This window comes from Microtus oregoni, unplaced genomic scaffold (genome assembly GCF_018167655.1).
Source record: "Microtus oregoni isolate MIOR12 unplaced genomic scaffold, Mior012 000015F_ref0000493, whole genome shotgun sequence".
In the NCBI taxonomy this organism is placed as follows: Eukaryota; Metazoa; Chordata; class Mammalia; order Rodentia; family Cricetidae; genus Microtus; species Microtus oregoni.
In genome coordinates, this window is record NW_024543074.1 from 4,745,572 (window position 1) to 4,757,450 (window position 11,879).

General features: G+C 51.5%; 1 long non-coding RNA gene across 1 annotated transcript; it reads right to left on the reverse strand.

Annotated features, from left to right (window-relative positions):
- Window positions 1-3,726: 3,726 nt before the first annotated feature.
- LOC121456189 lies at window positions 3,727-6,251 on the reverse strand. The gene is made up of 3 exons (XR_005975614.1): window positions 6,149-6,251; window positions 4,928-4,956; window positions 3,727-3,849 (listed from the first exon to the last, which is right to left on the reverse strand). It is a non-coding gene; the product is annotated as an uncharacterized LOC121456189 (long non-coding RNA).
- Between the last annotated feature and the right edge of the window lie 5,628 nt (window positions 6,252-11,879).

Genomic DNA, 11,879 nt, shown 5'->3' on the forward strand with positions numbered 1-11,879 from the left:
TCTGCTGTGCCTAGAAACTCCCAGGTCTGGGGTGTGTGTCCACTGAGTGGCCTGAGCAGCCTTTCCAATCTAATGCATCCTTTCCCTCTGGGTGGGGTCCCCAGCCTTGCATCTTGGCCATCAATCATTCAGGCTGTGCGTCTGACCCAGGGATCAAACACACACACACACATCCCACACACCACACACACACACACACACACACACACATACCCCACACACACCACACACACATACACACACCACACACACATACACACACATCACACACACACACCACACGCACACACACACCACACACACGCACACACACACCACACACACATACACACACACATCACACACACACATACACACACACACACCACACACACACACACCACACGTACACACACCACACACACACACACACACACACCCCACACATACACACACATCATACACACCACACACACACAGCCCCTCAAAGGTGGGCTTCCAGGTCCTCAGAGTGATTCCTGTCACCTCCACCTAGCCAGTGTCACTTCATTTTCAGGCCACAGACCTCATAGCCTCCTGAACCTCAGGTCAGCCCTCATGTCCACTATCTCTCATTCATGAGCTGGAGCCAGAGGAGCTCCATCACAGCCTCCTGGTAACTTCAGTGTGTGGGAGTCAGAATGGGGAAGAAGCAGAGAATCACCCAAGTTCTAGGGGGAAGAAATGGAGGCACCTTTCCTCAGGCTGAGCCCTTCATTTCACGGGTGAAAAAAAAATTGAGACCCAGGAATAGAAAAGACCTTTCTTAAGGTCACCCAACAGTCAGAAGCAAGTAGTATGTTTGGGGGACAGTAATTCTCTCTTATGCCTTCTGGTTACCACATCGAAGCCACATGGAGCTCCTTCTACTAAACTTGTACACACATGTACATGCGCACACACACATATACACATGCACATGTACATTACATACACACGCGAGCATGCGTACACACACACACACGTCACACTTCTGTACCTTTTTCTGTGCACCCACAGCCAGCTTCACCTCACCTGTCCCTGTCCCCACCGTCCCTGGTGCTGCCCAGACCCATCCCAGATGCCACCTCCTTCAAGCAAACCCTCTCTGCATGGTCCCCTTTGCACCACCCTTCACGTTGCCCAGGCTGGGTTAGTATTACCCTCGGATACCTCCTTCAGGAAGGCGGAGTTCAGATCTCCGAGAGCAGCCTGGTCTATGCCTAGCCTGTCTCGGATGTCCAGCAGGTATTTCTGGAAAGAATTATCATGTGTGTATACTGTCATTATGAATGGCCGGGATTGACAGGCTGTCGCTTGAGTCAGCCACCACGCTCAGCAGACTATTCTGACATCTGCGTCCGCACATCATAGCAAGCTGAGCACAGGCCCCATGTCACAGACAAGGAGAAAAGCAGCTGGCCCCTTGTGTCTGGGAGAGGGCAGCGTTAGTGCTGAGTGACCTCTGTGTTCCTGAAAGCCAGCTGAGGAGCACATCGGGGTGATTCCTCCAGTCTAAAGGACCTAGTGTCCCAGAGCCTGAGGATTACTCCCCTCCAGGCCCCTGCCTCATCCAGAGGCTGCCCTGCTGGTTTGCAGTCCCAGCGTGGCCAGGTGACAAGCAGTCTCTGCTGGCTACCTGCCACAGGAACACAAAGTACCTTTACACACAGTCTCTCTTTGTCCCCTGCTGGCGAGTGCAGAGAGGACAGGCCAAGGGCAAGGTGCTAAGGTGGCAGCTGCTTGTCTTGCCCGTGTAGCCTGCTCTCTTTCACTTGGGGCTTCCTACTGGCACCCCATTCCGAGGCTGCAGGCCGGACAGGGGGTGCAGGACAGACAAGGTGTGTAACCCTCTCCTAACCCAGAAAAACACGCAAGACGGGCTTAAGGCTTTGTGAGGAAAGTTGGGACAACCGTGGGGTTCTCCTTGCTCATGAAGTCTGGGTTCCCTACAGCTAGTCTTCATAAGAATTTGAGAAGCTTTAATCTCGTGTCCCTTAATCAAGACTCATTGAAGCCAGTTGTGGGGGCATACATTGTTGATCCCAGCACTTCTGAAGCAGAGGCAGGTGGATCTATGTGAGTTGAAGGAGAGACTGATCTACACAGTGTGTTCTGAGCCATTGACACAGTGAGACCCTATCCCTCACCCCCCAAAAAAAATACCAGGTGGTGGTGGCACAGGCCTTTAATCCCAGCACTTGGAAAGTAGAGGCAGGCAGATCTCTGTGAGTTCGAGGCCAGCCTGGTTTACAAGAGCTAGTTCCAGGACAGCTAGGACTGTTACACAGAGGAACTCTGTCTGGAAAAGCCAAAAACAGGAGGAGAAGGAGGAGGGGGAGGAGGAGGAGAAGAAGAAGGAGAAGAAGATTATTCATTGGGAGATGGGAGATAGGAGCTGGCTTGCTGTAGTCCCAGCATTCAGGAGGCTGAGGCAGAAGAATCGCTATGAGTTTCAGATGTGTATCTAAAGTCAACTGACAACCTTATCAGAGCCAGGATTGCATAGCAAGACTCCACCTCAAAACAAAATGAGACCAAAGGACTCATTGGAAAGCAGGCTCCCTTGCCTCTTTTCTTCCCATGAGTCAAATCCTTGACCCAGATGCTTGGGCTACCAATGTGTCAACTCTGCTTCCACCCTTGTTCCCTGCTGAGAAGGGGACAAGAGCTCACCCCATATATCTGATTGTCACTGACATCAGCTTGTTTGATTCTTGGGAGGATTCAAACACTTCTCCCCACTTCCTAGATGAAGACACCATGGCACACAGAAGACCACACAGGCGCCCCAAGTGTGAGTGGCTGGCATTTGAACTTTGGTCCTGAATGCTGCAGAACCAATTTCCTTGGGATTCCTCTCTCCCACCTCTACAGCCCATGTCTCTCCAGGGAAACCCACAGCCCAACACCCCATTGTGCTCAACTGTCTGGCACTGGCGTGTCCCCAGAGTATGGAGAACATATGGTCAGGGGCCAGCCGGGGACATGGCAAGAGGCAGGCTACCCAGCTGTGGCTTCATCCTGATCTGTCACTGAGGGCCACACAGCCATCTGAACCCATCTGTTTTAGTTTGCCTGTCTTTGCTGGTTCTGAGCCAGGATCTCACATAGTCTGGGCTGGCCTTGAACTCACTTTAACTGAGGCCGGCCTCAAGAGTCCTAAACATCCTTTTTCCACCTCCCAGGAACCGCGATTACAGGCATGCGCCACCACCTGTTGGAGTCATTCTTTGTGTGGTCGGTTTTGGGGTTTCCCCTCCATTCCTGGGGATTCTGATGAAAATTAGCCACTCATCAGATCACAGGATTTTGCATAGCTGTGCAGGGCAGGCAGACAGTAAGAGCTTGTTGTTGGCCTGTGGTCTGGGGTGGGGATGTTGGGAAGGGCGGAGTGGTAATGATGAAGAAATGACACAGAAACCCACAGGAAACTTCATCAGAGACCCACGGAAGTAACACCACGAGAAGAGAAAAACTTCTCGATTTTGGCTGAGTAAAGACAACAATAATTACCGGCATTTATAGAAACGGCTTTGAGTCCCCACCTAACTCCCACGAAGCCCAGCCATGAGTAGGATCTCATTAGCTGTGTGTCGGATGAACTCAGATGTTTTACATGATGAAAACGGTGAACTCTCTGCACCGATGTTCATTCCTCCTTGTCTGTGCTTTCTGGAGTGCAGATGTCTCTTGACAACTTTTCCACAATTAGAAAGCGTATTCCCAGGCTAGTGTTGCTGTGAAATTCAGTTACCTTGAAATTGGCCAGGTTGCAGGGAGGGCTCCACGGCTTCCGGGCAGCTCACAGCTCTGGATACACAAAGGGCTAGAGACGGATCGGGTGTCAATCTTTAAAAGGCAAAACAAAACAAAAAACTTGGTACATTTTTTATTACTTGAGTATTATTTTTGTGACACATGGGTGCACACACACACACACACACACACAGACATCAATGTCTGCTAGGGAGGGGTACCTATTGTCTTATTTTTATTTTTGCCCCAGTACATTGAAATCCCCCAAATTGTTACAACCTAGATTCTATTTCCCCCCAGAGGAGAAACAGTTGCTGCTGCTGCTGCTGCTCACGCTAAGAACACGGCATTTTTCTCCTTATCCTCCATGCTCCCCGCCCGCACCTGCCCTACGTGGGAGAAATGGCCGGCTGATAGTGTCCAGCTGCTAGGGAGATGCAGATGAGCATCTCCAATAGGGAGATGCTGTGCTTTGCCAGCTCAGGGGAAGAAAATAATCGGCTGGAACAGCAAAGCCTGGGCAATGGAGCAAGGCAGAGAGGAGGGAGAAATTCCCCAGTGTTGGCATCTCCCATGACGTCAAGGCAGAGTCACTGTGCCCGGGAGGCTCCAGCCCTCCGGCAGTTCCCTGCCTCTGCAGGGGCAGTTATATACGCCTTTCCTGGAAGAGAGCCCTGTACTCACAGAGGATCTACCCAAGACCAAATGGTGTGGAGGCCCAGGAGGACACCCAGCTTCAACATTCAGTTTTGAATGAAGAAAATGTGGGCTAACAGTTTCCCCTCCCATATGCCCGAGAAGAAAACCTGGACGGTCTAGGAAAGGTCTCACATGACCCTGGTTCCCCAGGTCTGTGTAGGCCAAAGGCCAGAAGGTGAGGATTAAGGTGAGACCACCTCTTCCCCCAGCCTTCTGGCCACTGTAATAAGGCCTAGGGAGAGTCTGTTTATATAATGAAAACTACATATGTAATGGAGAGTTTGTTAATAGCTGTTATTTTTTTAAGTAAAAATAAAAACAGGTAAAATTATTTTTAGGGACTTTTGTTTCCCCAGGACAACCAATGCAAAAATAATGAGCTCCTTTACATATTTATTTTGTATGAATCTTCCATACCTTGTGTGCACAATGTTCTCAGGCCAGGGCCGTAGGTCAGCGATAGGATACTTACGTAGCATATGGAGAGTCTTGGGTCCAATCCTAGGAACCACAACAAATGAACAAATATTAAAACCATTCTCTCTGTATCCCTCAGCTTGCTAAGTCCTTTCCCAACACCAATGGCCCCATGTGGCTCAGGGCTGCCACACTGGACAGAACCCATCTAGAACTTTCCTTGTAGTCTGCCACTCCTCACAGAGGAGATTATTTGTCCTGCTCTGACCTATTTGTCTTTGCCAGAAGCAGGATCAAGGCATCCCTTGGGCCTGGGTAACCACCGTCTTTCCTCGTTGGCCTGCAAGAAAGGTCAGAGCCTCAGGGCCTCAGAAAGCCCCGCCATTTTGCTGGCTGTGTGACTGAACCCCTGTGTATAAACCACGGAGAGAGGTGCTGCAGGGCTGAGGGAAGAGGCCGGGACCTGTCCCAGTTCCTGTCCTATAGACAACTCACCCAGCAGGCCTGCAGTATGGACGGAAAGACTAAGAACAATCCACACAGCCTCAGCACCAACTAACCCAGCCTGCCTGTCTGCCTGTCTGCCTTCCCCTTAACATGGTCTCAGAGTAGCCCAGGCTGACCTCAAACTCTCCCGGTAGCCAACCTTGAACTCCTGACCCTCGCGGTTTCGCCTTCTCGGTGCTGGGACTACAGGCTGCGTGTCATGAAGCCCGGTTAATGCCGTGCTGGGGATCAAATCCAGGGCGGCACACTTGCTAAGCAAGCATTCTGCCCACCGAGGCACTGGCCAGCCCTGCGGCTCACATGTTTACCCATCATTCTTAAACATGTAGAAGAACAATGGTAGGGCGCAGAGCCCTTTGAACCGCGGGTAAGAGAACGTAGGACCCAATCCCAAGGTCCAATTCTGTTGTCAATATTTAGAATTTTGACTGAAAGAGCCCTAATGGGGATACAGCAAAGTGTAGCCATTTGTTTAAGCTTAGTAGCAGGTTTGTGGTTGTCTGATAGATTCCTCTGTACTTCACTCTAGATCAGAGATACTTTACCATTTAAGTGTATTAATGTGATCCTGCCTCAGGCATGCAATTATTCTTTAAATGTAGCAAAATGTAACCACCCCCCATGCACACACATTTAATAAACCTTGCATCTTCCTACCGTTTGGGGGGTCCTGGAGAGGACCACAGCCCAATAGTAAACACTGTGCCTTAGGGGATCAGAGAGGAAGGGGTCAAGGCGAGTCTGGGTGGGGAGACTGTCCACAGCTCACCTGGCCAGGTACCGGCTGGTCAGGCCTGCCCCTGGTTCCCAGCCCCACAGCTGTCGACTCCAGGCGAAGGGAATCCGTTCTCTCTCCGCCTTGCTGGTCTTTGCCTTCTCACCTGGTGAACTGATCTGGGCTCATCCGGCCAAGTTTATAGGGTTCATCGCCCACACCCTTTTTATTTTAGACAGGAATTTCTGTGATGCAGACTGGCCTAACACTTCATATGTAGCCAAGGACGGCCTTGAACCTCTAGAGGATTTTGCTCCCTTCCCCTCTGGAGTGCTGGGATTAAAGGCAAAGTAGCACTGGATTGATTCCCCGTAGCTTTATGTGGTGCTGGGTATCGAACCCAAGGCTTCCTGCACGCCAGGCAGTCACTTACCAGCTGGGCCACATCTAGCCCAACTCACCCCCTTTAAATGTGTGTTTCCCCTAAACCTTAATTCTGCTCCTTCGAGTCACTTCTCCCCGTACTACCCTGGAGGCCAGGGTCACTGTGCAGGGCAGGGCAGGGAGGGAAAGGGGTTGAGAGGCTGAGGGAGACATTCATGCACCAGGTCCCACTGGGCTCTTTTACCCCAGCAAACAGGTCCTGTTGGTTTGACATTTGAAGAGTTTGGCACCAGTCCCCTAGGTTGGTTAAATGGTAACTTGTCTTGGTGACAAGGAATGTGGTACCAGCTCGGACACAGTTCAGTGGCCCCAGCTCACGCTATGAGCACAGGTGGTATTTCTTTCCCATCTCAATTTATTTTGGCTCTCTTTTCTTGTGGTGTGTGTATGCTCGAGTGAGCGTGTGTGTGTGTGTGTGTGTGCGCGCGTGCGCGCGCATGAGCACACGCACGTGCACAGGCATGTGCTCATTCCCACACACGTGGAGGTCAATGGAAGATGTTTTGTGCCTGCTCCATCACTCTCAGCTTTTGTCCCCTTGGGCAGAGTCCCTCGTTGAGCCCAGCACTAGAGGCTTTCTATCTTTTTCTGTTTATCTATCTATCTATCTATCTATCTATCTATCTATCTATCTATCTATCATCTATCTATCATCTATCTATCTATTATCTATCTATCATCTATCTATCTATCTATCTATCTATCTATCAAACCATCTATCATCTATCTATTATCTATTTATCATCTATCTATTATCTATCTATCTATCTATCTATCTGTCTATCATCTATCTATCAAACTATCTATCATCTATCTATCTATCATCTATCTATCAATTTATCTATTTATCTATCTAATCTTTTTGGTTCTTCAATACAGGGTTTCTCTGTGTAACATCCCTGGCTGTCCTTGAATTCATTTTTGTAGACCAGGCTGGACTTGAACTCACAGAGATCCACCTGCTTCTGCCTCCCGAGTGCTGGAATTAAAAGGTGTGTGCCACCACCATCCTCCCAGACATTTTTTAATTTTATTTATTTACTTTTAGTCCCCAGGCTTTCCTGGCAAAAAGGGGCACTTCTCTCCCCTGAGCCATCTCACCCGTCCCTTCTTTTCTTTATTTGAAGCAGTCTCAGTAAGTACCCAGGCTGCCCTGTGTAGTCCAGGCTGGCAATCCTCCTGCCTCTGGAGTTACAGGTGTGAGCCACCAGCATTCTGTATTCTGTCCCTCCCCCAGAGTTTCCCCTTTCATAGCCTTCCTAGCCCAGCGAGGAAGAGCAAGGAAGACTGACCACTTAATGACAGAGCACAAGCACCAAAGGCCTTGCCTTGTGTGATTTCTTAACTGAGAGCAGCTATGCCCATTTTACAGGAGGCACAACCGAGGCGGAGAGTTGTGAGGTCACTCTCTGAGTCATTCAGGCCTGGCTAAACATGACTGAGCCGGAAATTGAACAGTCTAGGGCAGAACCTGGGGCTTCCCCTGATGTTGGAGACAAGGTCTGGCTTCCAAAGAGCAAATGTTCTTGGTGGGGCCTGGGGTACGGTCATATGCCAAACAAGAGCCAAGTCTCCCTCTGTTCTGCACCCCAGGGCCTCATCACCTCCCACCCAATGTCCTAAGAGACAGGACATCCTTTAGTAGACAAAGGAAGACAATACGGGGGGGGGGAGGGGCTTTGTGCCAAGTGTCACAGAAGGTCAGCCCCAGAGACGTGTCTGGACACAAAACCCAAATTTCCTTTTTTTCTTTTTTTTATTTGTGGCTGGGCAGTGGTGGCATATGCCTTTAATCCAAGCACTAAGGAGGCAGAGGCAGAGGCAGGCAGATCTCTGAGATTGAGGCCAGCCTGGTCTACAGAGTGAGTTCCAGGATAGCCAGGACTACACCAGGAAACCCTGTCTTGAAAACCATGCATATATCGTGGGTGTGGGTACACACGTGCTCATACACAAATCTCAGTGTACACACACGGGTCTCAGTGTACAACTCTGCGGACCCAGCTCTCTCCTTCCACCTTTATGTGGACTCAGGGCATTAAGCTCGGGTTGCCAGGCTTACACGGTGAGCACACCTGCCGAACCATCTCTCTGACCCCACTCCTGTGTTTTTGAGACAGGATGTCGTGCAGCCCTGGCTCTCCTGGAACTCGCTGTAGCTGAGGATGACCCTGAGTTAGCTTTCTGATCCTCCTGCCTCCACCTCCTCAGGGCTTGGATAACATACTACATGGTGCTGAAAACTAAACCCAGGACTTCATGCGTGCTAAACCAGCGCTCAACCCAGGGCTTCACACGCCTAGTCAAGCACTCTAGGGACGGTCTTACAATCCCCTTCTACCTCCTCTCCCGTCCTCTCTCCTCTTTCTTTTTCTTCTTTTCTTTTCAGGGGGTGGGGGACAACACACACATGTGTGAGCCACAGAGGATTTGCGGGAGTCCGAGGACAGCTTGCAGGAGTTGGTTCTCTGCTTCCACCATGTGGGGCTCAGGGTCCAAACTCGTTCCAAGGCTCCAGCTCCCCACAAATCCTTGCATCAACCTCTGTAGCAGGCACCTTGACTTGCTGAGCCAGCTCTCCAGTCCCTCCTTTCCTTTCTCCTCCTTTCCCTTTCTCTCTCTTTCTTTTTTCTTCCTCATCCCCATACATCTCAACCTGGACTCAAACCTGAGAGCTTCCCAGCTTGGTCTCCACTCTCCAGTGCTGCAGTAATAGGTGTGTGCTGCCATACTAGGCGTGAGATGCATTTTCTGAACTACAGAGCCACTTGGCGAGTAAGCAGCCTGTCTGGACCCACGGAGGGTTGGTGTGCTCCGAGAATGAACAGCAGTCTTAACCTTGCTGGCTGTGATCAAGCAGCCATTTCTCTGGTAGATACGTCCTGTCACCGTGTACCTTCCTGCCCAACCTCAATTGGTGCCAGTCCTATAGTGAGGTGAAAGGGAGAAAGGCTGCCATGCCAGGTGAGCAGAGGACTTTATCCCTGGCACCTTGAGACTTAGAGATGAGGTGCTGACCACCCCCCCTACCCCCCCCCCCCGTGACTCACTTTCCCTCAGAGACCCAGCTGTGACTCACTTTTCTTCTTGATTCCCTGACAATACTACCTTCCTTAGTGGGTCTTGAGAAGGAGCGTGTGAAAGAGCCCTGGGTGGGGCCTGGCACACACTGGGTACTCGGCAGCTCCGCCCGGGCCTCTCTGTGATTCTCTGTCAGCCTCAGAGGAGCAGGTGACCCAGGATTCCCCACGAGAGACAGGGCGTGCTCGTCTTTCCCCGTGGGGCCCCTGGATGCCATGCTGGCTGGCGGTGTCTTTACTGAAGGATTTTCAGAGGCCAGTGGGAGGTGGATCCAGGGTCACGGGGAGGTTGAGCCAAGGACAGCTGCCCACAGCAGGCCGCAGCCTGGCCCTCACTATCCTGCGAGCTGATTTGGTTGCCATGTGAGACCTTGTTATGTAAATCAGCGCGGGGTAAGCTCACTCAAGCCTAAGAAATAGGAATTTCTCCACCCACCCCCACTCCATGGTTTTTAACCAGCTCCAGGTGCGTGGCAAGGCCAGAGCAGGTGGCCTGAGAGAGAAATGTTGGGCTCTCCCCCAGATGTGTTCACAGCGAAGCTGCCGGGCCCCACACACCTGGAGCCACCTGTCTGAGGGTGGAGACACAAGGTCCATTACACTATGAGTGGAGAGCCTCCCGCTGCCTTTGACCCAATTCCTCCCTCTCTGAGACAAAGGGAAAGAGTGGGGCTGACTTCCAGAGCCCAAGGCTTGACTACCATCTTTGTATGGGTTCAGTTAGTTCTGGAAGGCAGCCAACACTCCCTTCCGCTGAGAGAGAATGAGTGTGGCTCAGGTGTGCAAAGTTTGCTTCTGGGGTCTTGGCAGGGACATTCCTGCACATGAGACTTCTAGTTTTACTGTCTTCCTATGACTGCTTCCTCCAGGGCACCCAGTGGGTGACTCTGCCACCTCCAGGACCCTGGACTGGAGCCAGCTTTATAGAACCGGTTTGAAACCAAACAATGCCAGATGAACCAGAGGTCTCCATGGGCCAAGAAGGGCAAAGGCTGAGGTACCAGGGCAGACCATGGTACCTATCTAGGGAGCTCATCCTTGCCTAACAGGGGGCTAGAAGATGACCAATGGGCTGTGAAGGACTGGAGAGCTGGTGTCTTTCCTCACCCTGGAGGTAAAGAAGGGGCTCCCCTGTGGGTCGGGTGGAGGGAAAACAGAACAACTACAACATTCTGGATGTTTGTGTTGGGGCGGGGTGTTCTAGAGTAAATGGCTGCCTTCAACCCTAGGTATCCTCTCCCCCAGAGGGACCTGAGGAGGGGGTGGCTCTGGGTAGAAACTGAGGAGAAAGGCAGAAAGGGGGTCAGGCCCAGGCTCAGTTGGTAGAGGGCTTGCCTAGCATTCATGAAGCCCTGGGTTCGAGTCCCAGCACTGCATACATTGGGTCTAGTGATTCAGCTGAAATCCCCGTACTGGGGAGGTAGAAGAGGGAGGTCAGGAGTTCAAGGTCACTACCCTTGGCTACACAGTGAGTTCAAGGTCACCCTGAGCTCTAAATAAAACAGAAAGGCAGCAACCTTACAGATGAACGATTTGAGGAGGTCCCAACCCCTATGAGGACAAATCTAAGGACAAAATCTGGTGGCAGGAGTGAACTGGTTGACAGACAGCTTGGTGGGCGTTTGAATCTATCTAGACTTGACCCCACCTACGTGACTGAGAACCTGGGGGCCCTCACCACCGTGTGTACTGAGGTAGGGAGGGATGGGGATCCTAGTCAGAATTTGGGATGGCGAATGGCCTAGGGAATCTTCTGGATATGCATGTGCAGAGGAAGCCGCTTGGCCTCTCTGCTCCCTTTGCCTGGCACACATCTCGGGCAGACTCCAGACTTGCTGACCTCAGAAAGCCCCGCCCCTCCAGCCTGGTGCTTCTGACTACTTATTTCCTACCGAAGACTCAGGGTTTCGCCCACTATAGAGGGAGCAGAGGCGGCTCCACCCAGGGGCCCACCCAAAGGCCACAGGGCACCCTTGTTCACATTCCTGTGCCCTGGTAGTGTAATGGATGCACTAGGACCCGGCACACCTTCCTTCTGGGTCTGGAAGCAAAGGTGAAAAACCAGAAAAGCTCTGCGCCATCATCCAGCCCCTAAAGTCCTCCATCTTTGGCTCTCCACCCCACATTCCACCCCTTCTTCCCCGGTAACGGAGAGGCAAGAAGAAGTCCATGGATAATTGTGACTTCTCCCCCACCAAGGGATAGACCACCGAGGAGCCCAGCAGTCAAGAGCCCAGTCTGCCATCCCATTTCCCTGGAAA